The sequence below is a fragment of the Engystomops pustulosus genome, chromosome 9 (assembly GCF_040894005.1).
Source record: "Engystomops pustulosus chromosome 9, aEngPut4.maternal, whole genome shotgun sequence".
NCBI classification, from domain to species: Eukaryota; Metazoa; Chordata; class Amphibia; order Anura; family Leptodactylidae; genus Engystomops; species Engystomops pustulosus.
In genome coordinates, this window is record NC_092419.1 from 68,648,058 (window position 1) to 68,670,304 (window position 22,247).

At 45.9% G+C, this 22,247-nt stretch overlaps 98 pseudogenes; all 98 read left to right on the plus strand.

Annotated features, from left to right (window-relative positions):
- Positions 1-7: 7 nt before the first annotated feature.
- On the plus strand, positions 8-126 carry LOC140091815 (5S ribosomal RNA; annotated as a pseudogene).
- Positions 127-196: 70 nt separating this feature from the next.
- LOC140089086 (5S ribosomal RNA) lies at positions 197-315 on the plus strand (annotated as a pseudogene).
- Positions 316-385: 70 nt separating this feature from the next.
- On the plus strand, positions 386-504 carry LOC140085548 (5S ribosomal RNA; annotated as a pseudogene).
- A 70-nt stretch (positions 505-574) lies between these two features.
- LOC140093767 (5S ribosomal RNA) lies at positions 575-693 on the plus strand (annotated as a pseudogene).
- Positions 694-763: 70 nt separating this feature from the next.
- Positions 764-882, plus strand: LOC140084781 (5S ribosomal RNA; annotated as a pseudogene).
- Positions 883-952: 70 nt separating this feature from the next.
- LOC140088185 (5S ribosomal RNA) lies at positions 953-1,071 on the plus strand (annotated as a pseudogene).
- Positions 1,072-1,141: 70 nt separating this feature from the next.
- Positions 1,142-1,260, plus strand: LOC140088125 (5S ribosomal RNA; annotated as a pseudogene).
- A 70-nt stretch (positions 1,261-1,330) lies between these two features.
- Positions 1,331-1,449, plus strand: LOC140083564 (5S ribosomal RNA; annotated as a pseudogene).
- Positions 1,450-1,517: 68 nt separating this feature from the next.
- Positions 1,518-1,636, plus strand: LOC140081079 (5S ribosomal RNA; annotated as a pseudogene).
- A 70-nt stretch (positions 1,637-1,706) lies between these two features.
- Positions 1,707-1,825, plus strand: LOC140094660 (5S ribosomal RNA; annotated as a pseudogene).
- Positions 1,826-1,895: 70 nt separating this feature from the next.
- On the plus strand, positions 1,896-2,014 carry LOC140086132 (5S ribosomal RNA; annotated as a pseudogene).
- Positions 2,015-2,084: 70 nt separating this feature from the next.
- Positions 2,085-2,203, plus strand: LOC140101258 (5S ribosomal RNA; annotated as a pseudogene).
- Positions 2,204-2,273: 70 nt separating this feature from the next.
- Positions 2,274-2,392, plus strand: LOC140082866 (5S ribosomal RNA; annotated as a pseudogene).
- Positions 2,393-2,462: 70 nt separating this feature from the next.
- On the plus strand, positions 2,463-2,581 carry LOC140091094 (5S ribosomal RNA; annotated as a pseudogene).
- Positions 2,582-2,651: 70 nt separating this feature from the next.
- Positions 2,652-2,770, plus strand: LOC140095124 (5S ribosomal RNA; annotated as a pseudogene).
- Positions 2,771-2,840: 70 nt separating this feature from the next.
- Positions 2,841-2,959, plus strand: LOC140085906 (5S ribosomal RNA; annotated as a pseudogene).
- Positions 2,960-3,029: 70 nt separating this feature from the next.
- Positions 3,030-3,148, plus strand: LOC140082938 (5S ribosomal RNA; annotated as a pseudogene).
- Positions 3,149-3,218: 70 nt separating this feature from the next.
- On the plus strand, positions 3,219-3,337 carry LOC140101259 (5S ribosomal RNA; annotated as a pseudogene).
- A 70-nt stretch (positions 3,338-3,407) lies between these two features.
- On the plus strand, positions 3,408-3,526 carry LOC140081080 (5S ribosomal RNA; annotated as a pseudogene).
- Positions 3,527-3,596: 70 nt separating this feature from the next.
- On the plus strand, positions 3,597-3,715 carry LOC140089245 (5S ribosomal RNA; annotated as a pseudogene).
- A 259-nt stretch (positions 3,716-3,974) lies between these two features.
- Positions 3,975-4,093, plus strand: LOC140091541 (5S ribosomal RNA; annotated as a pseudogene).
- A 259-nt stretch (positions 4,094-4,352) lies between these two features.
- LOC140083597 (5S ribosomal RNA) lies at positions 4,353-4,471 on the plus strand (annotated as a pseudogene).
- A 70-nt stretch (positions 4,472-4,541) lies between these two features.
- On the plus strand, positions 4,542-4,660 carry LOC140101261 (5S ribosomal RNA; annotated as a pseudogene).
- Positions 4,661-4,730: 70 nt separating this feature from the next.
- Positions 4,731-4,849, plus strand: LOC140101262 (5S ribosomal RNA; annotated as a pseudogene).
- Positions 4,850-4,919: 70 nt separating this feature from the next.
- Positions 4,920-5,038, plus strand: LOC140101264 (5S ribosomal RNA; annotated as a pseudogene).
- Positions 5,039-5,108: 70 nt separating this feature from the next.
- LOC140094988 (5S ribosomal RNA) lies at positions 5,109-5,227 on the plus strand (annotated as a pseudogene).
- A 70-nt stretch (positions 5,228-5,297) lies between these two features.
- On the plus strand, positions 5,298-5,416 carry LOC140101265 (5S ribosomal RNA; annotated as a pseudogene).
- Positions 5,417-5,486: 70 nt separating this feature from the next.
- Positions 5,487-5,605, plus strand: LOC140101266 (5S ribosomal RNA; annotated as a pseudogene).
- Positions 5,606-5,675: 70 nt separating this feature from the next.
- On the plus strand, positions 5,676-5,794 carry LOC140081081 (5S ribosomal RNA; annotated as a pseudogene).
- Positions 5,795-5,864: 70 nt separating this feature from the next.
- On the plus strand, positions 5,865-5,983 carry LOC140097075 (5S ribosomal RNA; annotated as a pseudogene).
- Positions 5,984-6,242: 259 nt separating this feature from the next.
- LOC140089680 (5S ribosomal RNA) lies at positions 6,243-6,361 on the plus strand (annotated as a pseudogene).
- Positions 6,362-6,431: 70 nt separating this feature from the next.
- Positions 6,432-6,550, plus strand: LOC140089025 (5S ribosomal RNA; annotated as a pseudogene).
- Positions 6,551-6,620: 70 nt separating this feature from the next.
- LOC140081082 (5S ribosomal RNA) lies at positions 6,621-6,739 on the plus strand (annotated as a pseudogene).
- A 259-nt stretch (positions 6,740-6,998) lies between these two features.
- LOC140081084 (5S ribosomal RNA) lies at positions 6,999-7,117 on the plus strand (annotated as a pseudogene).
- A 70-nt stretch (positions 7,118-7,187) lies between these two features.
- On the plus strand, positions 7,188-7,306 carry LOC140078610 (5S ribosomal RNA; annotated as a pseudogene).
- Positions 7,307-7,376: 70 nt separating this feature from the next.
- On the plus strand, positions 7,377-7,495 carry LOC140081085 (5S ribosomal RNA; annotated as a pseudogene).
- Positions 7,496-7,754: 259 nt separating this feature from the next.
- Positions 7,755-7,873, plus strand: LOC140081086 (5S ribosomal RNA; annotated as a pseudogene).
- Positions 7,874-8,132: 259 nt separating this feature from the next.
- On the plus strand, positions 8,133-8,251 carry LOC140101267 (5S ribosomal RNA; annotated as a pseudogene).
- Positions 8,252-8,321: 70 nt separating this feature from the next.
- Positions 8,322-8,440, plus strand: LOC140094989 (5S ribosomal RNA; annotated as a pseudogene).
- A 70-nt stretch (positions 8,441-8,510) lies between these two features.
- On the plus strand, positions 8,511-8,629 carry LOC140101268 (5S ribosomal RNA; annotated as a pseudogene).
- Positions 8,630-8,699: 70 nt separating this feature from the next.
- LOC140101269 (5S ribosomal RNA) lies at positions 8,700-8,818 on the plus strand (annotated as a pseudogene).
- A 70-nt stretch (positions 8,819-8,888) lies between these two features.
- LOC140081087 (5S ribosomal RNA) lies at positions 8,889-9,007 on the plus strand (annotated as a pseudogene).
- A 70-nt stretch (positions 9,008-9,077) lies between these two features.
- Positions 9,078-9,196, plus strand: LOC140097076 (5S ribosomal RNA; annotated as a pseudogene).
- Positions 9,197-9,455: 259 nt separating this feature from the next.
- On the plus strand, positions 9,456-9,574 carry LOC140089681 (5S ribosomal RNA; annotated as a pseudogene).
- A 70-nt stretch (positions 9,575-9,644) lies between these two features.
- On the plus strand, positions 9,645-9,763 carry LOC140089027 (5S ribosomal RNA; annotated as a pseudogene).
- A 70-nt stretch (positions 9,764-9,833) lies between these two features.
- Positions 9,834-9,952, plus strand: LOC140081088 (5S ribosomal RNA; annotated as a pseudogene).
- A 259-nt stretch (positions 9,953-10,211) lies between these two features.
- Positions 10,212-10,330, plus strand: LOC140083598 (5S ribosomal RNA; annotated as a pseudogene).
- Positions 10,331-10,400: 70 nt separating this feature from the next.
- On the plus strand, positions 10,401-10,519 carry LOC140101270 (5S ribosomal RNA; annotated as a pseudogene).
- A 259-nt stretch (positions 10,520-10,778) lies between these two features.
- LOC140085114 (5S ribosomal RNA) lies at positions 10,779-10,897 on the plus strand (annotated as a pseudogene).
- A 70-nt stretch (positions 10,898-10,967) lies between these two features.
- Positions 10,968-11,086, plus strand: LOC140078611 (5S ribosomal RNA; annotated as a pseudogene).
- A 70-nt stretch (positions 11,087-11,156) lies between these two features.
- On the plus strand, positions 11,157-11,275 carry LOC140081089 (5S ribosomal RNA; annotated as a pseudogene).
- A 259-nt stretch (positions 11,276-11,534) lies between these two features.
- LOC140081090 (5S ribosomal RNA) lies at positions 11,535-11,653 on the plus strand (annotated as a pseudogene).
- Positions 11,654-11,912: 259 nt separating this feature from the next.
- Positions 11,913-12,031, plus strand: LOC140083601 (5S ribosomal RNA; annotated as a pseudogene).
- Positions 12,032-12,101: 70 nt separating this feature from the next.
- Positions 12,102-12,220, plus strand: LOC140081091 (5S ribosomal RNA; annotated as a pseudogene).
- A 70-nt stretch (positions 12,221-12,290) lies between these two features.
- On the plus strand, positions 12,291-12,409 carry LOC140095125 (5S ribosomal RNA; annotated as a pseudogene).
- Positions 12,410-12,479: 70 nt separating this feature from the next.
- LOC140085908 (5S ribosomal RNA) lies at positions 12,480-12,598 on the plus strand (annotated as a pseudogene).
- A 70-nt stretch (positions 12,599-12,668) lies between these two features.
- LOC140082939 (5S ribosomal RNA) lies at positions 12,669-12,787 on the plus strand (annotated as a pseudogene).
- A 70-nt stretch (positions 12,788-12,857) lies between these two features.
- LOC140101272 (5S ribosomal RNA) lies at positions 12,858-12,976 on the plus strand (annotated as a pseudogene).
- A 70-nt stretch (positions 12,977-13,046) lies between these two features.
- Positions 13,047-13,165, plus strand: LOC140081092 (5S ribosomal RNA; annotated as a pseudogene).
- A 70-nt stretch (positions 13,166-13,235) lies between these two features.
- LOC140089246 (5S ribosomal RNA) lies at positions 13,236-13,354 on the plus strand (annotated as a pseudogene).
- Positions 13,355-13,613: 259 nt separating this feature from the next.
- Positions 13,614-13,732, plus strand: LOC140091543 (5S ribosomal RNA; annotated as a pseudogene).
- Positions 13,733-13,991: 259 nt separating this feature from the next.
- LOC140083602 (5S ribosomal RNA) lies at positions 13,992-14,110 on the plus strand (annotated as a pseudogene).
- A 70-nt stretch (positions 14,111-14,180) lies between these two features.
- Positions 14,181-14,299, plus strand: LOC140101273 (5S ribosomal RNA; annotated as a pseudogene).
- Positions 14,300-14,369: 70 nt separating this feature from the next.
- LOC140086957 (5S ribosomal RNA) lies at positions 14,370-14,488 on the plus strand (annotated as a pseudogene).
- A 70-nt stretch (positions 14,489-14,558) lies between these two features.
- Positions 14,559-14,677, plus strand: LOC140101274 (5S ribosomal RNA; annotated as a pseudogene).
- A 70-nt stretch (positions 14,678-14,747) lies between these two features.
- LOC140094990 (5S ribosomal RNA) lies at positions 14,748-14,866 on the plus strand (annotated as a pseudogene).
- A 70-nt stretch (positions 14,867-14,936) lies between these two features.
- Positions 14,937-15,055, plus strand: LOC140101276 (5S ribosomal RNA; annotated as a pseudogene).
- A 70-nt stretch (positions 15,056-15,125) lies between these two features.
- On the plus strand, positions 15,126-15,244 carry LOC140081093 (5S ribosomal RNA; annotated as a pseudogene).
- A 70-nt stretch (positions 15,245-15,314) lies between these two features.
- On the plus strand, positions 15,315-15,433 carry LOC140089247 (5S ribosomal RNA; annotated as a pseudogene).
- Positions 15,434-15,692: 259 nt separating this feature from the next.
- LOC140089682 (5S ribosomal RNA) lies at positions 15,693-15,811 on the plus strand (annotated as a pseudogene).
- A 70-nt stretch (positions 15,812-15,881) lies between these two features.
- LOC140089028 (5S ribosomal RNA) lies at positions 15,882-16,000 on the plus strand (annotated as a pseudogene).
- A 70-nt stretch (positions 16,001-16,070) lies between these two features.
- Positions 16,071-16,189, plus strand: LOC140094019 (5S ribosomal RNA; annotated as a pseudogene).
- A 70-nt stretch (positions 16,190-16,259) lies between these two features.
- On the plus strand, positions 16,260-16,378 carry LOC140083603 (5S ribosomal RNA; annotated as a pseudogene).
- A 70-nt stretch (positions 16,379-16,448) lies between these two features.
- LOC140101277 (5S ribosomal RNA) lies at positions 16,449-16,567 on the plus strand (annotated as a pseudogene).
- Positions 16,568-16,637: 70 nt separating this feature from the next.
- On the plus strand, positions 16,638-16,756 carry LOC140086958 (5S ribosomal RNA; annotated as a pseudogene).
- A 70-nt stretch (positions 16,757-16,826) lies between these two features.
- On the plus strand, positions 16,827-16,945 carry LOC140101278 (5S ribosomal RNA; annotated as a pseudogene).
- Positions 16,946-17,204: 259 nt separating this feature from the next.
- On the plus strand, positions 17,205-17,323 carry LOC140101279 (5S ribosomal RNA; annotated as a pseudogene).
- A 70-nt stretch (positions 17,324-17,393) lies between these two features.
- LOC140101280 (5S ribosomal RNA) lies at positions 17,394-17,512 on the plus strand (annotated as a pseudogene).
- A 70-nt stretch (positions 17,513-17,582) lies between these two features.
- LOC140081096 (5S ribosomal RNA) lies at positions 17,583-17,701 on the plus strand (annotated as a pseudogene).
- Positions 17,702-17,771: 70 nt separating this feature from the next.
- Positions 17,772-17,890, plus strand: LOC140089248 (5S ribosomal RNA; annotated as a pseudogene).
- Positions 17,891-18,149: 259 nt separating this feature from the next.
- On the plus strand, positions 18,150-18,268 carry LOC140089683 (5S ribosomal RNA; annotated as a pseudogene).
- Positions 18,269-18,338: 70 nt separating this feature from the next.
- LOC140089029 (5S ribosomal RNA) lies at positions 18,339-18,457 on the plus strand (annotated as a pseudogene).
- A 70-nt stretch (positions 18,458-18,527) lies between these two features.
- Positions 18,528-18,646, plus strand: LOC140094020 (5S ribosomal RNA; annotated as a pseudogene).
- A 259-nt stretch (positions 18,647-18,905) lies between these two features.
- On the plus strand, positions 18,906-19,024 carry LOC140083604 (5S ribosomal RNA; annotated as a pseudogene).
- Positions 19,025-19,094: 70 nt separating this feature from the next.
- LOC140101281 (5S ribosomal RNA) lies at positions 19,095-19,213 on the plus strand (annotated as a pseudogene).
- Positions 19,214-19,283: 70 nt separating this feature from the next.
- On the plus strand, positions 19,284-19,402 carry LOC140089030 (5S ribosomal RNA; annotated as a pseudogene).
- Positions 19,403-19,472: 70 nt separating this feature from the next.
- On the plus strand, positions 19,473-19,591 carry LOC140101283 (5S ribosomal RNA; annotated as a pseudogene).
- A 70-nt stretch (positions 19,592-19,661) lies between these two features.
- LOC140094018 (5S ribosomal RNA) lies at positions 19,662-19,780 on the plus strand (annotated as a pseudogene).
- A 70-nt stretch (positions 19,781-19,850) lies between these two features.
- On the plus strand, positions 19,851-19,969 carry LOC140085115 (5S ribosomal RNA; annotated as a pseudogene).
- Positions 19,970-20,039: 70 nt separating this feature from the next.
- LOC140078612 (5S ribosomal RNA) lies at positions 20,040-20,158 on the plus strand (annotated as a pseudogene).
- Positions 20,159-20,228: 70 nt separating this feature from the next.
- On the plus strand, positions 20,229-20,347 carry LOC140081097 (5S ribosomal RNA; annotated as a pseudogene).
- Positions 20,348-20,606: 259 nt separating this feature from the next.
- On the plus strand, positions 20,607-20,725 carry LOC140081098 (5S ribosomal RNA; annotated as a pseudogene).
- Positions 20,726-20,984: 259 nt separating this feature from the next.
- On the plus strand, positions 20,985-21,103 carry LOC140084944 (5S ribosomal RNA; annotated as a pseudogene).
- Positions 21,104-21,173: 70 nt separating this feature from the next.
- On the plus strand, positions 21,174-21,292 carry LOC140101284 (5S ribosomal RNA; annotated as a pseudogene).
- A 70-nt stretch (positions 21,293-21,362) lies between these two features.
- LOC140101285 (5S ribosomal RNA) lies at positions 21,363-21,481 on the plus strand (annotated as a pseudogene).
- A 259-nt stretch (positions 21,482-21,740) lies between these two features.
- Positions 21,741-21,859, plus strand: LOC140083605 (5S ribosomal RNA; annotated as a pseudogene).
- A 70-nt stretch (positions 21,860-21,929) lies between these two features.
- LOC140092042 (5S ribosomal RNA) lies at positions 21,930-22,048 on the plus strand (annotated as a pseudogene).
- Positions 22,049-22,118: 70 nt separating this feature from the next.
- Positions 22,119-22,237, plus strand: LOC140101286 (5S ribosomal RNA; annotated as a pseudogene).
- The last annotated feature ends 10 nt before the right edge of the window (positions 22,238-22,247 follow it).

Sequence of the window (22,247 nt, forward strand, 5' to 3'; positions counted from 1 at the left end):
AGCTGCTGTCAACGGCCATTCTAAGCTGAATGTGCCTGCTCTCGTCAGATCGCAGCAGCAATGCAGCTTAAGGCTTGGCAAGTACCAGCATGGGAGACTGGCTGGGAATCCCAAGTTCCGTAAACCTTTTTGAAGCTGAAAATTGTGTTAGTTTCTCTATGAGATAGTAAAAGAAGGTTCAAATTGAACAGCTGCTGTCAACGGCCATTCTAAGCTGAATGTGCCTGCTCTCGTCAGATCGCAGCAACAATGAAGCTTAAGGCTTGGCAAGTACCAGCATGGGAGACTGGCTGGGAATCCCAAGTTCCGTTGACCTTTTTGAAGCTGAAAATTGTGTTAGTTTCTCTATGAGATAGTAAAAGAAGGTTCAAATTGAACAGCTGCTGTCAACGGCCATTCTAAGCTGAATGTGCCTGCTCTCGTCAGATCGCAGCAGCAATGCAGCTTAAGGCTTGGCAAGTACCAGCATGGAAGACTGGCTGGGAATCCCAAGTTCCGTTGACCTTTTTGAACCTGAAAATTGTGTTAGTTTCTCTATGAGATAGTTAAAGAAGGTTCAAACTGAACAGCTGCTGTCATCGGCCATTCTAAGCTGAATGTGCCTGCTCTCGTCAGATCGCAGCAGCAATGCAGCTTAAGGCTTGGCAAGTACCAGCATGGGAGACTGGCTGGGAATCCTAAGTTCCGTTGACCTTTTTGAACCTGAAAATTGTGTTAGTTTCTCTATGAGATAGTAAAAGAAAGTAGAAATTAGGCAGCTGCTGTCAACGGCCATTCTAAGCTGAATGTGCCTGCTCTCGTCAGATCGCAGCAGCAATGCAGCTAAAGGCTTGGCAAGTACCAGCATGGGAGACTGGCTGGGAATGCCAAGTTCCGTTGACCTTTTTGAACCTGAAAATTGTTAGTTTCTCTGTCAAAGATGGTAAAAGAAGGTTCAAATTGAACAGCTGCTGTCAACGGCCATTCTAAGCTGAATGTGCCTGCTCTCGTCAGATCGCAGCAGCAATGCAGCTTAAGGCTTGGCAAGTACCAGCAGGGGAGACTGGCTGGGAATCCCAAGTTCCGTTGACCTTTTTGAACCTGAAAATTGTGTTAGTTTCTCTATGAGATAGTAAAAGAAGGTTCAAACTGAACAGCTGCTGTCAACGGCCATTCTAAGCTGAATGTGCCTGCTCTCGTCAGATCGCAGCAGCAATGCCGCTTAAGGCTTGGCAAGTACCAGCATGGGAGACTGGCTGGGAATCCCAAGTTCCGTTGACCTTTTTGAACCTGAAAATTGTGTTAGTTTCTCTATGAGATAGTAAAAGAAGGTTCAAATTGAACAGCTGCTGTCAACGGCCATTCTAAGCTGAATGTGCCTGCTCTCGTCAGATCGCAGCAGAAATGCAGCTTAAGGCTTGGCAAGTACCAGCATGGGAGACTGGCTGGGAATCCCAAGTTCCGTTGACCTTTTTGAACCTGAAAATTGTAATAGTTTCTCTGAGATAGTAAAAGAAGGTTCAAATTAACCAGCTGCTGTCAACGGCCATTCTAAGCTGAATGTGCCTGCTCTCGTCAGATCGCAGCAGCAATGCAGCTTAAGGCTTGGCAAGTACCAGCATGGGAGACTGGCTGGGAATCCCAAGTTCTGTTGACCTTTTTGAACCTGAAAATTGTGTTAGTTTCTCTATGAGATAGTAAAAGAAGGTTCAAATTGAACAGCTGCTGTCAACGGCCATTCTAAGCTGAATGTGCCTGCTCTCGTCAGATCGCAGCAACAATGCAGCTTAAGGCTTGGCAAGTAACAACATGGGAGACTGGCTGGGAATCCCAAGTTCTGTTGACCTTTTTGAACCTGAAAATTGTTAGTTTCTCTGTCAAAGATGGTAAAAGAAGGTTCAAATTGAACAGCTGCTGTCAACGGCCATTCTAAGCTGAATGTGCCTGCTCTCGTCAGATCGCAGCAGCAATGCAGCTTAAGGCTTGGCAAGTACCAGCATGGGAGACTGGCTGAGAATCCCAAGTTCCGTTGACCTTTTTGAACCTGAAAATTGTGTTAGTTTCTCTATGAGATAGTAAAAGAAGGTTCAAACTGAACAGCTGCTGTCAACGGCCATTCTAAGCTGAATGTGCCTGCTCTCGTCAGATCGCAGCAGCAATGCAGCTTAAGGCTTGGCAAGTACCAGCATGGGAGACTGGCTGGGAATCCCAAGTTCCGTTGACCTTTTTGAACCTGAAAATTGTGTTAGTTTCTCTATGAGATAGTAAAAGAAGGTTCAAATTGAACAGCTGCTGTCAATGGCCATTCTAAGCTGAATGTGCCTGCTCTCGTCAGATCGCAGCAGCAATGCAGCTTAAGGCTTGGCAAGTACCAGCATGGGAGACTGGCTGGGAATCCCAAGTTCCGTTGACCTTTTTGAACCTGAAAATTGTGTTAGTTTCTCTATGAGATAGTAAAAGAAGGTTCAAATTGAACAGCTGCTGTCAACGGCCATTCTAAGCTGAATGTGCCTGCTCTTGTCAGATCGCAGCAGCAATGCAGCTTAAGGCTTGGCAAGTACCAGCATGGGAGACTGGCTGGGAATCCCAAGTTCTGTTGACCTTTTTGAACCTGAAAATTGTGTTAGTTTCTCTATGAGATAGTAAAAGAAGGTTCAAATTGAACAGCTGCTGTCAACGGCCATTCTAAGCTGAATGTGCTTGCTCTCGTCAGATCGCAGCAGCAATGCAGCTTAAGGCTTGGCAAGTCCCAGCATGGGAGACTGGCTGGGAATCCCAAGTTCCGTTGACCTTTTTGAACCTGAAAATTGTGTTAGTTTCTCTATGAGATAGTAAAAGAAGGTTCAAATTGAACAGCTGCTGTCAACGGCCATTCTAAGCTGAATGTGCCTGCTCTCGTCAGATCGCAGCAGCAATGCAGCTTAAGGCTTGGCAAGTACCAGCATGGGAGATTGGCTGGGAATCCCAAGTTCCGTTGACCTTTTTGAACCTGAAAATTGTTAGTTTCTCTGTCAAAGATGGTAAAAGAAGGTTCAAATTGAACAGCTGCTGTCAACGGCCATTCTAAGCTGAATGTGCCTGCTCTCGTCAGATCGCAGCAGCAATGCAGCTTAAGGCTTGGCAAGTACCCGCATGGGAGACTGGCTGGGAATCCCAAGTTCCGTTGACCTTTTTGAACCTGAAAATTGTGTTAGTTTCTCTATGAGATAGTAAAAGAAGGTTTAAACTGAACAGCTGCTGTCAACGGCCATTCTAAGCTGAATGTGCCTGCTCTCGTCAGATCGCAGCAGCAATGCAGCTTAAGGCTTGGCAAGTACCAGCATGGGAGACTGGCTGGGAATCCCAAGTTCCGTTGACCTTTTTGAACCTGAAAATTGTGTTAGTTTCTCTATGAGATAGTAAAAGAAGGTTCAAATTGAACAGCTGCTGTCAACGGCCATTCTAAGCTGAATGTGCCTGCTCTCGTCAGATCGCAGCAGCAATGCAGCTTAAGGCTTGGCAAGTACCAGCATGGGAGACTGGCTGGGAATCCCAAGTTCTGTTGACCTTTTTGAACCTGAAAATTGTGTTAGTTTTTCTATGAGATAGTAAAAGAAGGTTCAAATTGAACAGCTGCTGTCAACGGCCATTCTAAGCTGAATGTGCCTGCTCTCGTCAGATCGTAGCAGCAATGCAGCTTAAGGCTTGGCAAGTACCAGCATGGGAGACTGGCTGGGAATCCCAAGTTCTGTTGACCTTTTTGAACCTGAAAATTGTGTTAGTTTCTCTATGAGATAGTAAAAGAAGGTTCAAATTGAACAGCTGCTGTCAATGGCCATTCTAAGCTGAATGTGCCTGCTCTCGTCAGATCGCAGCAACAATGCAGCTTAAGGCTTGGCAAGTACCAGCATGGGAGACTGGCTGGGAATCCCAAGTTCTGTTGACATTTTTGAACCTGAAAATTGTTAGTTTCTCTGTCAAAGATGGTAAAAGAAGGTTCAAATTGAACAGCTGCTGTCAACGGCCATTCTAAGCTGAATGTGCCTGCTCTCGTCAGATCGCAGCAGCAATGCAGCTTAAGGCTTGGCAACTACCAGCATGGGAGACTGGCTGGGAATCCCAAGTTCTGTTGACCTTTTTGAACCTGAAAATTGTGTTAGTTTCTCTATGAGATAGTAAAAGAAGGTTCAAACTGAACAGCTGCTGTCAACGGCCATTCTAAGCTGAATGTGCGTGCTCTTGTCGGATCACAGCAGCGATGCGGCTTAAGGCTTGGCAAGTACCAGCATGGGAGACTGGCTGCGAATCCCAAGTTCCGTTGACCTTTTTGAACCTGAAAATTGTGTTAGTTTCTCTATGAGATAGTAAAAGAAGGTTCAAATTGAACAGCTGCTGTCAACGGCCATTCTAAGCTGAATGTGCCTGCTCTCGTCAGATCGCAGCAGCAATGCAGCTTAAGGCTTGGTAAGTACCAGCATGGGAGATTGGCTGGGAATCCCAAGTTCCGTTGACCTTTTTGAACCTGAAAATTGTTAGTTTCTCTGTCAAAGATGGTAAAAGAAGGTTCAAATTGAACAGCTGCTGTCAACGGCCATTCTAAGCTGAATGTGCCTGCTCTCGTCAGATCGCAGCAGCAATGCAGCTTAAGGCTTGGCAAGTACCAGCATGGGAGACTGGCTGGGAATCCCAAGTTCCGTTGACCTTTTTGAACCTGAAAATTGTGTTAGTTTCTCTATGAGATAGTAAAAGAAGGTTCAAACTGAACAGCTGCTGTCAACGGCCATTCTAAGCTGAATGTGCCTGCTCTCGTCAGATCGCAGCAGCAATGCAGCTTAAGGCTTGGCAAGTACCAGCATGGGAGACTGGCTGGGAATCCCAAGTTCCGTTGACCTTTTTGAACCTGAAAATTGTGTTACTTTCTCTATGAGATAGTAAAAGAAGGTTCAAACTGAACATCTGCTGTCAACGGCCATTCTAAGCTGAATGTGCCTGCTCTCGTCAGATCGCAGCAGCAATGCAGCTTAAGGCTTGGCAAGTACCAGCATGGGAGACTGGCTGGGAATCCCAAGTTCCGTTGACCTTTTTGAACCTGAAAATTGTGTTAGTTTCTCTATGAGATAGTAAAAGAAGGTTCAAACTGAACAGCTGCTGTCAACGGCCATTCTAAGCTGAATGTGCCTGCTCTCGTCAGATTGCAGCAGCAATGCAGCTTAAGGCTTGGCAAGTACCAGCATGGGAGATTGGCTGGGAATCCCAAGTTCCGTTGACCTTTTTGAACCTGAAAATTGTTAGTTTCTCTGTCAAAGATGGTAAAAGAAGGTTCAAATTGAACAGCTGCTGTCAACGGCCATTCTAAGCTGAATGTGCCTGCTCTCGTCAGATCGCAGCAGCAATGCAGCTTAAGGCTTGGCAAGTACCAGCATGGGAGACTGGCTGGGAATCCCAAGTTCCGTTGACCTTTTTGAACCTGAAAATTGTGTTAGTTTCTCTATGAGATAGTAAAAGAAGGTTTAAACTGAACAGCTGCTGTCAACGGCCATTCTAAGCTGAATGTGCCTGCTCTCGTCAGATCGCAGCAGCAATGCAGCTTAAGGCTTGGCAAGTACCAGCATGGGAGACTGGCTGGGAATCCCAAGTTCCGTTGACCTTTTTGAACCTGAAAATTGTGTTAGTTTCTCTATGAGATAGTAAAAGAAGGTTCAAATTGAACAGCTGCTGTCAACGGCCATTCTAAGCTGAATGTGCCTGCTCTCGTCAGATCGCAGCAGCAATGCAGCTTAAGGCTTGGCAAGTACCAGCATGGGAGACTGGCTGGGAATCCCAAGTTCTGTTGACCTTTTTGAACCTGAAAATTGTGTTAGTTTTTCTATGAGATAGTAAAAGAAGGTTCAAATTGAACAGCTGCTGTCAACGGCCATTCTAAGCTGAATGTGCCTGCTCTCGTCAGATCATAGCAGCAATGCAGCTTAAGGCTTGGCAAGTACCAGCATGGGAGACTGGCTGGGAATCCCAAGTTCTGTTGACCTTTTTGAACCTGAAAATTGTGTTAGTTTCTCTATGAGATAGTAAAAGAAGGTTCAAATTGAACAGCTGCGGTCAATGGCCATTCTAAGCTGAATGTGCCTGCTCTCGTCAGATCGCAGCAACAATGCAGCTTAAGGCTTGGCAAGTACCAGCATGGGAGACTGGCTGGGAATCCCAAGTTCTGTTGACATTTTTGAACCTGAAAATTGTTAGTTTCTCTGTCAAAGATGGTAAAAGAAGGTTCAAATTGAACAGCTGCTGTCAACGGCCATTCTAAGCTGAATGTGCCTGCTCTCGTCAGATCGCAGCAGCAATGCAGCTTAAGGCTTGGCAACTACCAGCATGGGAGACTGGCTGGGAATCCCAAGTTCCGTTGACCTTTTTGAACCTGAAAATTGTGTTAGTTTCTCTATGAGATAGTAAAAGAAGGTTCAAACTGAACAGCTGCTGTCAACGGCCATTCTAAGCTGAATGTGCCTGCTCTTGTCAGATCGCAGCAGCAATGCAGCTTAAGGCTTGGCAAGTACCAGCATGGGAGACTGGCTGGGAATCCCAAGTTCCGTTGACCTTTTTGAGCCTGAAAATTGTGTTAGTTTCTCTATGAGATAGTAAAAGAAGGTTCAAATTGAACAGCTGCTGTCAACGGCCATTCTAAGCTGAATGTGCCTGCTCTCGTCAGATCGCAGCAGCAATGCAGCTTAAGGCTTGGCAAGTACCAGCATGGGAGACTGGCTGGGAATCCCAAGTTCTGTTGACCTTTTTGAACCTGAAAATTGTGTTAGTTTCTCTATGAGATAGTAAAAGAAGGTTCAAACTGAACAGCTGCTGTCAACGGCCATTCTAAGCTGAATGTGCGTGCTCTTGTCGGATCACAGCAGCGATGCGGCTTAAGGCTTGGCAAGTACCAGCATGGGAGACTGGCTGCGAATCCCAAGTTCCGTTGACCTTTTTGAACCTGAAAATTGTGTTAGTTTCTCTATGAGATAGTAAAAGAAGGTTCAAACTGAACAGCTGCTGTCAACGGCCATTCTAAGCTGAATGTGCCTGCTCTCGTCAGATCGCAGCAGCAATGCAGCTTAAGGCTTGGCAAGTACCAGCATGGGAGACTGGCTGGGAATCCCAAGTTCTGTTGACCTTTTAGAACCTGAAAATTGTGTTAGTTTCTCTATGAGATAGTAAAAGAAGGTTCAAATTGAACAGCTGCTGTCAACGGCCATTCTAAGCTGAATGTGCCTGCTCTCGTCAGATCGCAGCAGCAATGCAGCTTAAGGCTTGGCAAGTACCAGCATGGGAGACTGGCTGGGAATCCCAAGTTCCGTTGACTTTTTTGAACCTGAAAATTGTGTTAGTTTCTCTACGAGATAGTAAAAGAAGGTTCAAATTGAACAGCTGCTGTCAACGGCCATTCTAAGCTGAATGTGCCTGCTCTCGTCAGATCGCAGCAGCAATGCAGCTTAAGGCTTGGCAAGTACCAGCATGGGAGACTGGCTGGGAATCCCAAGTTCTGTTGACCTTTTTGAACCTGAAAATTGTGTTAGTTTCTCTATGAGATAGTAAAAGAAGGTTCAAACTGAACAGCTGCTGTCAACGGCCATTCTAAGCTGAATGTGCGTGCTCTTGTCGGATCACAGCAGCGATGCGGCTTAAGGCTTGGCAAGTACCAGCATGGGAGACTGGCTGGGAATCCCAAGTTCCGTTGACTTTTTTGAACCTGAAAATTGTGTTAGTTTCTCTACGAGATAGTAAAAGAAGGTTCAAATTGAACAGCTGCTGTCAACGGCCATTCTAAGCTGAATGTGCCTGCTCTCGTCAGATCGCAGCAGCAATGCAGCTTAAGGCTTGGCAAGTACCAGCATGGGAGACTGGCTGGGAATCCCAAGTTCTGTTGACCTTTTTGAACCTGAAAATTGTGTTAGTTTCTCTATGAGATAGTAAAAGAAGGTTCAAACTGAACAGCTGCTGTCAACGGCCATTCTAAGCTGAATGTGCGTGCTCTTGTCGGATCACAGCAGCGATGCGGCTTAAGGCTTGGCAAGTACCAGCATGGGAGACTGGCTGCGAATCCCAAGTTCCGTTGACCTTTTTGAACCTGAAAATTGTGTTAGTTTCTCTATGAGATAGTAAAAGAAGGTTCAAACTGAACAGCTGCTGTCAACGGCCATTCTAAGCTGAATGTGCCTGCTCTCGTCAGATCGCAGCAGCAATGCAGCTTAAGGCTTGGCAAGTACCAGCATGGGAGACTGGCTGGGAATCCCAAGTTCCGTTGACCTTTTCGAACCTGAAAATTGTGTTAGTTTCTCTATGAGATAGTAAAAGAAGGTTCAAACTGAACAGCTGCTGTCAACGGCCATTCTAAGCTGAATGTGCCTGCTCTCGTCAGATTGCAGCAGCAATGCAGCTTAAGGCTTGGCAAGTACCAGCATGGGAGATTGGCTGGGAATCCCAAGTTCCGTTGACCTTTTTAAACCTGAAAATTGTTAGTTTCTCTGTCAAAGATGGTAAAAGAAGGTTCAAATTGAACAGCTGCTGTCAACGGCCATTCTAAGCTGAATGTGCCTGCTCTCGTCAGATCGCAGCAGCAATGCAGCTTAAGGCTTGGCAAGTACCAGCATGGGAGACTGGCTGGGAATCCCAAGTTCCGTTGACCTTTTTGAACCTGAAAATTGTGTTAGTTTCTCTATGAGATAGTAAAAGAAGGTTTAAACTGAACAGCTGCTGTCAACGGCCATTCTAAGCTGAATGTGCCTGCTCTCGTCAGATCGCAGCAGCAATGCAGCTTAAGGCTTGGCAAGTACCAGCATGGGAGACTGGCTGGGAATCCCAAGTTCCGTTGACCTTTTTGAACCTGAAAATTGTGTTAGTTTCTCTATGAGATAGTAAAAGAAGGTTCAAATTGAACAGCTGCTGTCAACGGCCATTCTAAGCTGAATGTGCCTGCTCTCGTCAGATCGCAGCAGCAATGCAGCTTAAGGCTTGGCAAGTACCAGCATGGGAGACTGGCTGGGAATCCCAAGTTCTGTTGACCTTTTTGAACCTGAAAATTGTGTTAGTTTTTCTATGAGATAGTAAAAGAAGGTTCAAATTGAACAGCTGCTGTCAACGGCCATTCTAAGCTGAATGTGCCTGCTCTCGTCAGATCATAGCAGCAATGCAGCTTAAGGCTTGGCAAGTACCAGCATGGGAGACTGGCTGGGAATCCCAAGTTCTGTTGACCTTTTTGAACCTGAAAATTGTGTTAGTTTCTCTATGAGATAGTAAAAGAAGGTTCAAATTGAACAGCTGCGGTCAATGGCCATTCTAAGCTGAATGTGCCTGCTCTCGTCAGATCGCAGCAACAATGCAGCTTAAGGCTTGGCAAGTACCAGCATGGGAGACTGGCTGGGAATCCCAAGTTCTGTTGACATTTTTGAACCTGAAAATTGTTAGTTTCTCTGTCAAAGATGGTAAAAGAAGGTTCAAATTGAACAGCTGCTGTCAACGGCCATTCTAAGCTGAATGTGCCTGCTCTCGTCAGATCGCAGCAGCAATGCAGCTTAAGGCTTGGCAACTACCAGCATGGGAGACTGGCTGGGAATCCCAAGTTCCGTTGACCTTTTTGAACCTTAAAATTGTGTTAGTTTCTCTATGAGATAGTAAAAGAAGGTTCAAACTGAACAGCTGCTGTCAACGGCCATTCTAAGCTGAATGTGCCTGCTCTTGTCAGATCGCAGCAGCAATGCAGCTTAAGGCTTGGCAAGTACCAGCATGGGAGACTGGCTGGGAATCCCAAGTTCCGTTGACCTTTTTGAGCCTGAAAATTGTGTTAGTTTCTCTATGAGATAGTAAAAGAAGGTTCAAATTGAACAGCTGCTGTCAACGGCCATTCTAAGCTGAATGTGCCTGCTCTCGTCAGATCGCAGCAGCAATGCAGCTTAAGGCTTGGCAAGTACCAGCATGGGAGACTGGCTGGGAATCCCAAGTTCTGTTGACCTTTTTGAACCTGAAAATTGTGTTAGTTTCTCTATGAGATAGTAAAAGAAGGTTCAAACTGAACAGCTGCTGTCAACGGCCATTCTAAGCTGAATGTGCGTGCTCTTGTCGGATCACAGCAGCGATGCGGCTTAAGGCTTGGCAAGTACCAGCATGGGAGACTGGCTGCGAATCCCAAGTTCCGTTGACCTTTTTGAACCTGAAAATTGTGTTAGTTTCTCTATGAGATAGTAAAAGAAGGTTCAAACTGAACAGCTGCTGTCAACGGCCATTCTAAGCTGAATGTGCCTGCTCTCGTCAGATCGCAGCAGCAATGCAGCTTAAGGCTTGGTAAGTACCAGCATGGGAGATTGGCTGGGAATCCCAAGTTCCGTTGACCTTTTTGAACCTGAAAATTGTTAGTTTCTCTGTCAAAGATGGTAAAAGAAGGTTCAAATTGAACAGCTGCTGTCAACGGCCATTCTAAGCTGAATGTGCCTGCTCTCGTCAGATCGCAGCAGCAATGCAGCTTAAGGCTTGGCAAGTACCAGCATGGGAGACTGGCTGGGAATCCCAAGTTCCGTTGACCTTTTTGAACCTGAAAATTGTGTTAGTTTCTCTATGAGATAGTAAAAGAAGGTTCAAACTGAACAGCTGCTGTCAACGGCCATTCTAAGCTGAATGTGCCTGCTCTCGTCAGATCGCAGCAGCAATGCAGCTTAAGGCTTGGCAAGTACCAGCATGGGAGACTGGCTGGGAATCCCAAGTTCCGTTGACATTTTTGAACCTGAAAATTGTGTTAGTTTCTCTATGAGATAGTAAAAGAAGGTTCAAATTGAAAAGCTGCTGTCAACGGCCATTCTAAGCTTAATGTGCCTGCTCTCGTCAGATCGCAGCAGCAATGCAGCTTAAGGCTTGGCAAGTACCAGCATGGGAGACTGGCTGGGAATCCCAAGTTCTGTTGACCTTTTAGAACCTGAAAATTGTGTTAGTTTCTCTATGAGATAGTAAAAGAAGGTTCAAATTGAACAGCTGCTGTCAACGGCCATTCTAAGCTGAATGTGCCTGCTCTCGTCAGATCGCAGCAGCAATGCAGCTTAAGGCTTGGCAAGTACCAGCATGGGAGACTGGCTGGGAATCCCAAGTTCCGTTGACTTTTTTGAACCTGAAAATTGTGTTAGTTTCTCTACAAGATAGTAAAAGAAGGTTCAAATTGAACAGCTGCTGTCAACGGCCATTCTAAGCTGAATGTGCCTGCTCTCGTCAGATCGCAGCAGCAATGCAGCTTAAGGCTTGGCAAGTACCAGCATGGGAGACTGGCTGGGAATCCCAAGTTCTGTTGACCTTTTTGAACCTGAAAATTGTGTTAGTTTCTCTATGAGATAGTAAAAGAAGGTTCAAACTGAACAGCTGCTGTCAACGGCCATTCTAAGCTGAATGTGCGTGCTCTTGTCGGATCACAGCAGCGATGCGGCTTAAGGCTTGGCAAGTACCAGCATGGGAGACTGGCTGGGAATCCCAAGTTCCGTTGACTTTTTTGAACCTGAAAATTGTGTTAGTTTCTCTACGAGATAGTAAAAGAAGGTTCAAATTGAACAGCTGCTGTCAACGGCCATTCTAAGCTGAATGTGCCTGCTCTCGTCAGATCGCAGCAGCAATGCAGCTTAAGGCTTGGCAAGTACCAGCATGGGAGACTGGCTGGGAATCCCAAGTTCTGTTGACCTTTTTGAACCTGAAAATTGTGTTAGTTTCTCTATGAGATAGTAAAAGAAGGTTCAAACTGAACAGCTGCTGTCAACGGCCATTCTAAGCTGAATGTGCGTGCTCTTGTCGGATCACAGCAGCGATGCGGCTTAAGGCTTGGCAAGTACCAGCATGGGAGACTGGCTGCGAATCCCAAGTTCCGTTGACCTTTTTGAACCTGAAAATTGTGTTAGTTTCTCTATGAGATAGTAAAAGAAGGTTCAAACTGAACAGCTGCTGTCAACGGCCATTCTAAGCTGAATGTGCCTGCTCTCGTCAGATCGCAGCAGCAATGCAGCTTAAGGCTTGGTAAGTACCAGCATGGGAGATTGGCTGGGAATCCCAAGTTCCGTTGACCTTTTTGAACCTGAAAATTGTTAGTTTCTCTGTCAAAGATGGTAAAAGAAGGTTCAAATTGAACAGCTGCTGTCAACGGCCATTCTAAGCTGAATGTGCCTGCTCTCGTCAGATCGCAGCAGCAATGCAGCTTAAGGCTTGGCAAGTACCAGCATGGGAGACTGGCTGGGAATCCCAAGTTCTGTTGACCTTTTTGAACCTGAAAATTGTGTTAGTTTCTCTATGAGATAGTAAAAGAAGGTTCAAATTGAACAGCTGCTGTCAACGGCCATTCTAAGCTGAATGTGCTTGCTCTCGTCAGATCGCAGCAGCAATGCAGCTTAAGGCTTGGCAAGTCCCAGCATGGGAGACTGGCTGGGAATCCCAAGTTCCGTTGACCTTTTTGAACCTGAAAATTGTGTTAGTTTCTCTATGAGATAGTAAAAGAAGGTTCAAATTGAACAGCTGCTGTCAACGGCCATTCTAAGCTGAATGTGCCTGCTCTCGTCAGATCGCAGCAGCAATGCAGCTTAAGGCTTGGCAAGTACCAGCATGGGAGATTGGCTGGGAATCCCAAGTTCCGTTGACCTTTTTGAACCTGAAAATTGTTAGTTTCTCTGTCAAAGATGGTAAAAGAAGGTTCAAATTGAACAGCTGCTGTCAACGGCCATTCTAAGCTGAATGTGCCTGCTCTCGTCAGATCGCAGCAGCAATGCAGCTTAAGGCTTGGCAAGTACCCGCATGGGAGACTGGCTGGGAATCCCAAGTTCCGTTGACCTTTTTGAACCTGAAAATTGTGTTAGTTTCTCTATGAGATAGTAAAAGAAGGTTTAAACTGAACAGCTGCTGTCAACGGCCATTCTAAGCTGAATGTGCCTGCTCTCGTCAGATCGCAGCAGCAATGCAGCTTAAGGCTTGGCAAGTACCAGCATGGGAGACTGGCTGGGAATCCCAAGTTCCGTTGACCTTTTTGAACCTGAAAATTGTGTTAGTTTCTCTATGAGATAGTAAAAGAAGGTTCAAATTGAACAGCTGCTGTCAACGGCCATTCTAAGCTGAATGTGCCTGCTCTCGTCAGATCGCAGCAGCAATGCAGCTTAAGGCTTGGCAAGTACCAGCATGGGAGACTGGCTGGGAATCCCAAGTTCTGTTGACCTTTTTGAACCTGAAAATTGTGTTAGTTTTTCTATGAGATAGTAAAAGAAGGTTCAAATTGAACAGCTGCTGTCAACGGCCATTCTAAGCTGAATGTGCCTGCTCTCGTCAGATCGTAGCAGCAATGCAGCTTAAGGCTTGGCAAGTACCAGCATGGGAGACTGGCTGGGAATCCCAAGTTCTGTTGACCTTTTTGAACCTGAAAATTGTGTTAGTTTCTCTATGAGATAGTAAAAGAAGGTTCAAATTGAACAGCTGCTGTCAATGGCCATTCTAAGCTGAATGTGCCTGCTCTCGTCAGATCGCAGCAACAATGCAGCTTAAGGCTTGGCAAGTACCAGCATGGGAGACTGGCTGGGAATCCCAAGTTCTGTTGACATTTTTGAACCTGAAAATTGTTAGTTTCTCTGTCAAAGATGGTAAAAGAAGGTTCAAATTGAACAGCTGCTGTCAACGGCCATTCTAAGCTGAATGTGCCTGCTCTCGTCAGATCGCAGCAGCAATGCAGCTTAAGGCTTGGCAACTACCAGCATGGGAGACTGGCTGGGAATCCCAAGTTCTGTTGACCTTTTTGAACCTGAAAATTGTGTTAGTTTCTCTATGAGATAGTAAAAGAAGGTTCAAACTGAACAGCTGCTGTCAACGGCCATTCTAAGCTGAATGTGCGTGCTCTTGTCGGATCACAGCAGCGATGCGGCTTAAGGCTTGGCAAGTACCAGCATGGGAGACTGGCTGCGAATCCCAAGTTCCGTTGACCTTTTTGAACCTGAAAATTGTGTTAGTTTCTCTATGAGATAGTAAAAGAAGGTTCAAATTGAACAGCTGCTGTCAACGGCCATTCTAAGCTGAATGTGCCTGCTCTCGTCAGATCGCAGCAGCAATGCAGCTTAAGGCTTGGTAAGTACCAGCATGGGAGATTGGCTGGGAATCCCAAGTTCCGTTGACCTTTTTGAACCTGAAAATTGTTAGTTTCTCTGTCAAAGATGGTAAAAGAAGGTTCAAATTGAACAGCTGCTGTCAACGGCCATTCTAAGCTGAATGTGCCTGCTCTCGTCAGATCGCAGCAGCAATGCAGCTTAAGGCTTGGCAAGTACCAGCATGGGAGACTGGCTGGGAATCCCAAGTTCCGTTGACCTTTTTGAACCTGAAAATTGTGTTAGTTTCTCTATGAGATAGTAAAAGAAGGTTCAAACTGAACAGCTGCTGTCAACGGCCATTCTAAGCTGAATGTGCCTGCTCTCGTCAGATTGCAGCAGCAATGCAGCTTAAGGCTTGGCAAGTACCAGCATGGGAGACTGGCTGGGAATCCCAAGTTCCGTTGACCTTTTTGAACCTGAAAATTGTGTTAGTTTCTCTATGAGATAGTAAAAGAAGGTTCAAACTGAACATCTGCTGTCAACGGCCATTCTAAGCTGAATGTGCCTGCTCTCGTCAGATCGCAGCAGCAATGCAGCTTAAGGCTTGGCAAGTACCAGCATGGGAGACTGGCTGGGAATCCCAAGTTCCGTTGACCTTTTTGAACCTGAAAATTGTGTTAGTTTCTCTATGAGATAGTAAAAGAAGGTTCAAACTGAACAGCTGCTGTCAACGGCCATTCTAAGCTGAATGTGCCTGCTCTCGTCAGATTGCAGCAGCAATGCAGCTTAAGGCTTGGCAAGTACCAGCATGGGAGATTGGCTGGGAATCCCAAGTTCCGTTGACCTTTTTGAACCTGAAAATTGTTAGTTTCTCTGTCAAAGATGGTAAAAGAAGGTTCAAATTGAACAGCTGCTGTCAACGGCCATTCTAAGCTGAATGTGCCTGCTCTCGTCAGATCGCAGCAGCAATGCAGCTTAAGGCTTGGCAAGTACCAGCATGGGAGACTGGCTGGGAATCCCAAGTTCCGTTGACCTTTTTGAACCTGAAAATTGTGTTAGTTTCTCTATGAGATAGTAAAAGAAGGTTCAAATTGAACAGCTGCTGTCAACGGCCATTCTAAGCTGAATGTGCCTGCTCTCGTCAGATCGCAGCAGCAATGCAGCTTAAGGCTTGGCAAGTACCAGCATGGGAGACTGGCTGGGAATCCCAAGTTCTGTTGACCTTTTTGAACCTGAAAATTGTGTTAGTTTTTCTATGAGATAGTAAAAGAAGGTTCAAATTGAACAGCTGCTGTCAACGGCCATTCTAAGCTGAATGTGCCTGCTCTCGTCAGATCGTAGCAGCAATGCAGCTTAAGGCTTGGCAAGTACCAGCATGGGAGACTGGCTGGGAATCCCAAGTTCTGTTGACCTTTTTGAACCTGAAAATTGTGTTAGTTTCTCTATGAGATAGTAAAAGAAGGTTCAAATTGAACAGCTGCGGTCAATGGCCATTCTAAGCTGAATGTGCCTGCTCTCGTCAGATCGCAGCAACAATGCAGCTTAAGGCTTGGCAAGTACCAGCATGGGAGACTGGCTGGGAATCCCAAGTTCTGTTGACATTTTTGAACCTGAAAATTGTTAGTTTCTCTGTCAAAGATGGTAAAAGAAGGTTCAAATTGAACAGCTGCTGTCAACGGCCATTCTAAGCTGAATGTGCCTGCTCTCGTCAGATCGCAGCAGCAATGCAGCTTAAGGCTTGGCAACTACCAGCATGGGAGACTGGCTGGGAATCCCAAGTTCCGTTGACCTTTTTGAACCTGAAAATTGTGTTAGTTTCTCTATGAGATAGTAAAAGAAGGTTCAAACTGAACAGCTGCTGTCAACGGCCATTCTAAGCTGAATGTGCCTGCTCTTGTCAGATCGCAGCAGCAATGCAGCTTAAGGCTTGGCAAGTACCAGCATGGGAGACTGGCTGGGAATCCCAAGTTCCGTTGACCTTTTTGAGCCTGAAAATTGTGTTAGTTTCTCTATGAGATAGTAAAAGAAGGTTCAAATTGAACAGCTGCTGTCAACGGCCATTCTAAGCCTAATGTGCCTGCTCTCGTCAGATCGCAGCAGCAATGCAGCTTAAGGCTTGGCAAGTACCAGCATGGGAGACTGGCTGGGAATCCCAAGTTCTGTTGACCTTTTTGAACCTGAAAATTGTGTTAGTTTCTCTATGAGATAGTAAAAGAAGGTTCAAACTGAACAGCTGCTGTCAACGGCCATTCTAAGCTGAATGTGCCTGCTCTCGTCAGATCGCAGCAGCAATGCAGCTTAAGGCTTGGTAAGTACCAGCATGGGAGATTGGCTGGGAATCCCAAGTTCCGTTGACCTTTTTGAACCTGAAAATTGTTAGTTTCTCTGTCAAAGATGGTAAAAGAAGGTTCAAATTGAACAGCTGCTGTCAACGGCCATTCTAAGCTGAATGTGCCTGCTCTCGTCAGATCGCAGCAGCAATGCAGCTTAAGGCTTGGCAAGTACCAGCATGGGAGACTGGCTGGGAATCCCAAGTTCCGTTGACCTTTTTGAACCTGAAAATTGTGTTAGTTTCTCTATGAGATAGTAAAAGAAGGTTCAAACTGAACAGCTGCTGTCAACGGCCATTCTAAGCTGAATGTGCCTGCTCTCGTCAGATTGCAGCAGCAATGCAGCTTAAGGCTTGGCAAGTACCAGCATGGGAGACTGGCTGGGAATCCCAAGTTCCGTTGACCTTTTTGAACCTGAAAATTGTGTTTCTTTCTCTATGAGATAGTAAAAGAAGGTTCAAACTGAACATCTGCTGTCAACGGCCATTCTAAGCTGAATGTGCCTGCTCTCGTCAGATCGCAGCAGCAATGCAGCTTAAGGCTTGGCAAGTACCAGCATGGGAGACTGGCTGGGAATCCCAAGTTCCGTTGACCTTTTTGAACCTGAAAATTGTGTTAGTTTCTCTATGAGATAGTAAAAGAAGGTTCAAACTGAACAGCTGCTGTCAACGGCCATTCTAAGCTGAATGTGCCTGCTCTCGTCAGATTGCAGCAGCAATGCAGCTTAAGGCTTGGCAAGTACCAGCATGGGAGATTGGCTGGGAATCCCAAGTTACGTTGACCTTTTTGAACCTGAAAATTGTTAGTTTCTCTGTCAAAGATGGTAAAAGAAGGTTCAAATTGAACAGCTGCTGTCAACGGCCATTCTAAGCTGAATGTGCCTGCTCTCGTCAGATCGCAGCAGCAATGCAGCTTAAGGCTTGGCAAGTACCAGCATGGGAGACTGGCTGGGAATCCCAAGTTCCGTTGACCTTTTTGAACCTGAAAATTGTGTTAGTTTCTCTATGAGATAGTAAAAGAAGGTTTAAACTGAACAGCTGCTGTCAACGGCCATTCTAAGCTGAATGTGCCTGCTCTCGTCAGATCGCAGCAGCAATGCAGCTTAAGGCTTGGCAAGTACCAGCATGGGAGACTGGCTGGGAATCCCAAGTTCCGTTGACCTTTTTGAACCTGAAAATTGTGTTAGTTTCTCTATGAGATAGTAAAAGAAGGTTCAAATTGAACAGCTGCTGTCAACGGCCATTCTAAGCTGAATGTGCCTGCTCTCGTCAGATCGCAGCAGCAATGCAGCTTAAGGCTTGGCAAGTACCAGCATGGGAGACTGGCTGGGAATCCCAAGTTCTGTTGACCTTTTTGAACCTGAAAATTGTGTTAGTTTTTCTATGAGATAGTAAAAGAAGGTTCAAATTGAACAGCTGCTGTCAACGGCCATTCTAAGCTGAATGTGCCTGCTCTCGTCAGATCGTAGCAGCAATGCAGCTTAAGGCTTGGCAAGTACCAGCATGGGAGACTGGCTGGGAATCCCAAGTTCTGTTGACCTTTTTGAACCTGAAAATTGTGTTAGTTTCTCTATGAGATAGTAAAAGAAGGTTCAAATTGAACAGCTGCGGTCAATGGCCATTCTAAGCTGAATGTGCCTGCTCTCGTCAGATCGCAGCAACAATGCAGCTTAAGGCTTGGCAAGTACCAGCATGGGAGACTGGCTGGGAATCCCAAGTTCTGTTGACATTTTTGAACCTGAAAATTGTTAGTTTCTCTGTCAAAGATGGTAAAAGAAGGTTCAAATTGAACAGCTGCTGTCAACGGCCATTCTAAGCTGAATGTGCCTGCTCTCGTCAGATCGCAGCAGCAATGCAGCTTAAGGCTTGGCAACTACCAGCATGGGAGACTGGCTGGGAATCCCAAGTTCCGTTGACCTTTTTGAACCTGAAAATTGTGTTAGTTTCTCTATGAGATAGTAAAAGAAGGTTCAAACTGAACAGCTGCTGTCAACGGCCATTCTAAGCTGAATGTGCCTGCTCTTGTCAGATCGCAGCAGCAATGCAGCTTAAGGCTTGGCAAGTACCAGCATGGGAGACTGGCTGGGAATCCCAAGTTCCGTTGACCTTTTTGAGCCTGAAAATTGTGTTAGTTTCTCTATGAGATAGTAAAAGAAGGTTCAAATTGAACAGCTGCTGTCAACGGCCATTCTAAGCCTAATGTGCCTGCTCTCGTCAGATCGCAGCAGCAATGCAGCTTAAGGCTTGGCAAGTACCAGCATGGGAGACTGGCTGGGAATCCCAAGTTCTGTTGACCTTTTTGAACCTGAAAATTGTGTTAGTTTCTCTATGAGATAGTAAAAGAAGGTTCAAACTGAACAGCTGCTGTCAACGGCCATTCTAAGCTGAATGTGCGTGCTCTTGTCGGATCACAGCAGCGATGCGGCTTAAGGCTTGGCAAGTACCAGCATGGGAGACTGGCTGCGAATCCCAAGTTCCGTTGACCTTTTTGAACCTGAAAATTGTGTTAGTTTCTCTATGAGATAGTAAAAGAAGGTTCAAACTGAACAGCTGCTGTCAACGGCCATTCTAAGCTGAATGTGCCTGCTCTCGTCAGATCGCAGCAGCAATGCAGCTTAAGGCTTGGTAAGTACCAGCATGGGAGATTGGCTGGGAATCCCAAGTTCCGTTGACCTTTTTGAACCTGAAAATTGTTAGTTTCTCTGTCAAAGATGGTAAAAGAAGGTTCAAATTGAACAGCTGCTGTCAACGGCCATTCTAAGCTGAATGTGCCTGCTCTCGTCAGATCGCAGCAGCAATGCAGCTTAAGGCTTGGCAAGTACCAGCATGGGAGACTGGCTGGGAATCCCAAGTTCCGTTGACCTTTTTGAACCTGAAAATTGTGTTAGTTTCTCTATGAGATAGTAAAAGAAGGTTCAAACTGAACAGCTGCTGTCAACGGCCATTCTAAGCTGAATGTGCCTGCTCTTGTCAGATCGCAGCAGCAATGCAGCTTAAGGCTTGGCAAGTACCAGCATGGGAGACTGGCTGGGAATCCCAAGTTCCGTTGACCTTTTTGAACCTGAAAATTGTGTTACTTTCTCTATGAGATAGTAAAAGAAGGTTCAAACTGAACATCTGCTGTCAACGGCCATTCTAAGCTGAATGTGCCTGCTCTCGTCAGATCGCAGCAGCAATGCAGCTTAAGGCTTGGCAAGTACCAGCATGGGAGACTGGCTGGGAATCCCAAGTTCCGTTGACCTTTTTGAACCTGAAAATTGTGTTAGTTTCTCTATGAGATAGTAAAAGAAGGTTCAAACTGAACAGCTGCTGTCAACGGCCATTCTAAGCTGAATGTGCCTGCTCTCGTCAGATTGCAGCAGCAATGCAGCTTAAGGCTTGGCAAGTACCAGCATGGGAGACTGGCTGGGAATCCCAAGTTCCGTTGCCCTTTTTGAACCTGAAAATTGTGTTAGTTTCTCTATGAGATAGTAAAAGAAGGTTCAAATTGAAAAGCTGCTGTCAACGGCCATTCTAAGCTTAATGTGCCTGCTCTCGTCAGATCGCAGCAGCAATGCAGCTTAAGGCTTGGCAAGTACCAGCATGGGAGACTGGCTGGGAATCCCAAGTTCTGTTGACCTTTTAGAACCTGAAAATTGTGTTAGTTTCTCTATGAGATAGTAAAAGAAGGTTCAAATTGAACAGCTGCTGTCAACGGCCATTCTAAGCTGAATGTGCCTGCTCTCGTCAGATCGCAGCAGCAATGCAGCTTAAGGCTTGGCAAGTACCAGCATGGGAGACTGGCTGGGAATCCCAAGTTCCGTTGACTTTTTTGAACCTGAAAATTGTGTTAGTTTCTCTACGAGATAGTAAAAGAAGGTTCAAATTGAACAGCTGCTGTCAACGGCCATTCTAAGCTGAATGTGCCTGCTCTCGTCAGATCGCAGCAGCAATGCAGCTTAAGGCTTGGCAAGTACCAGCATGGGAGACTGGCTGGGAATCCCAAGTTCTGTTGACCTTTTTGAACCTGAAAATTGTGTTAGTTTCTCTATGAGATAGTAAAAGAAGGTTCAAACTGAACAGCTGCTGTCAACGGCCATTCTAAGCTGAATGTGCGTGCTCTTGTCGGATCACAGCAGCGATGCGGCTTAAGGCTTGGCAAGTACCAGCATGGGAGACTGGCTGGGAATCCCAAGTTCCGTTGACTTTTTTGAACCTGAAAATTGTGTTAGTTTCTCTACGAGATAGTAAAAGAAGGTTCAAATTGAACAGCTGCTGTCAACGGCCATTCTAAGCTGAATGTGCCTGCTCTCGTCAGATCGCAGCAGCAATGCAGCTTAAGGCTTGGCAAGTACCAGCATGGGAGACTGGCTGGGAATCCCAAGTTCTGTTGACCTTTTTGAACCTGAAAATTGTGTTAGTTTCTCTATGAGATAGTAAAAGAAGGTTCAAACTGAACAGCTGCTGTCAACGGCCATTCTAAGCTGAATGTGCGTGCTCTTGTCGGATCACAGCAGCGATGCGGCTTAAGGCTTGGCAAGTACCAGCATGGGAGACTGGCTGCGAATCCCAAGTTCCGTTGACCTTTTTGAACCTGAAAATTGTGTTAGTTTCTCTATGAGATAGTAAAAGAAGGTTCAAACTGAACAGCTGCTGTCAACGGCCATTCTAAGCTGAATGTGCCTGCTCTCGTCAGATCGCAGCAGCAATGCAGCTTAAGGCTTGGTAAGTACCAGCATGGGAGATTGGCTGGGAATCCCAAGTTCCGTTGACTTTTTTGAACCTGAAAATTGTTAGTTTCTCTGTCAAAGATGGTAAAAGAAGGTTCAAATTGAACAGCTGCTGTCAACGGCCATTCTAAGCTGAATGTGCCTGCTCTCGTCAGATCGCAGCAGCAATGCAGCTTAAGGCTTGGCAAGTACCAGCATGGGAGACTGGCTGGGAATCCCAAGTTCCGTTGACCTTTTTGAACCTGAAAATTGTGTTAGTTTCTCTATGAGATAGTAAAAGAAGGTTCAAACTGAACATCTGCTGTCAACGGCCATTCTAAGCTGAATGTGCCTGCTCTCGTCAGATCGCAGCAGCAATGCAGCTTAAGGCTTGGCAAGTACCAGCATGGGAGACTGGCTGGGAATCCCAAGTTCCGTTGACCTTTTTGAACCTGAAAATTGTGTTAGTTTCTCTATGAGATAGTAAAAGAAGGTTCAAACTGAACAGCTGCTGTCAACGGCCATTCTAAGCTGAATGTGCGTGCTCTTGTCGGATCACAGCAGCGATGCGGCTTAAGGCTTGGCAAGTACCAGCATGGGAGACTGGCTGCGAATCCCAAGTTCCGTTGACCTTTTTGAACCTGAAAATTGTGTTAGTTTCTCTATGAGATAGTAAAAGAAGGTTCAAACTGAACAGCTGCTGTCAACGGCCATTCTAAGCTGAATGTGCCTGCTCTCGTCAGATCGCAGCAGCAATGCAGCTTAAGGCTTGGTAAGTACCAGCATGGGAGATTGGCTGGGAATCCCAAGTTCCGTTGACCTTTTTGAACCTGAAAATTGTTAGTTTCTCTGTCAAAGATGGTAAAAGAAGGTTCAAATTGAACAGCTGCTGTCAACGGCCATTGTAAGCTGAATGTGCCTGCTCTCGTCAGATCGCAGCAGCAATGCAGCTTAAGGCTTGGCAAGTACCAGCATGGGAGACTGGCTGGGAATCCCAAGTTCCGTTGACCTTTTTGAACCTGAAAATTGTGTTACTTTCTCTATGAGATAGTAAAAGAAGGTTCAAACTGAACATCTGCTGTCAACGGCCATTCTAAGCTGAATGTGCCTGCTCTCGTCAGATCGCAGCAGCAATGCAGCTTAAGGCTTGGCAAGTACCAGCATGGGAGACTGGCTGGGAATCCCAAGTTCCGTTGACCTTTTTGAACC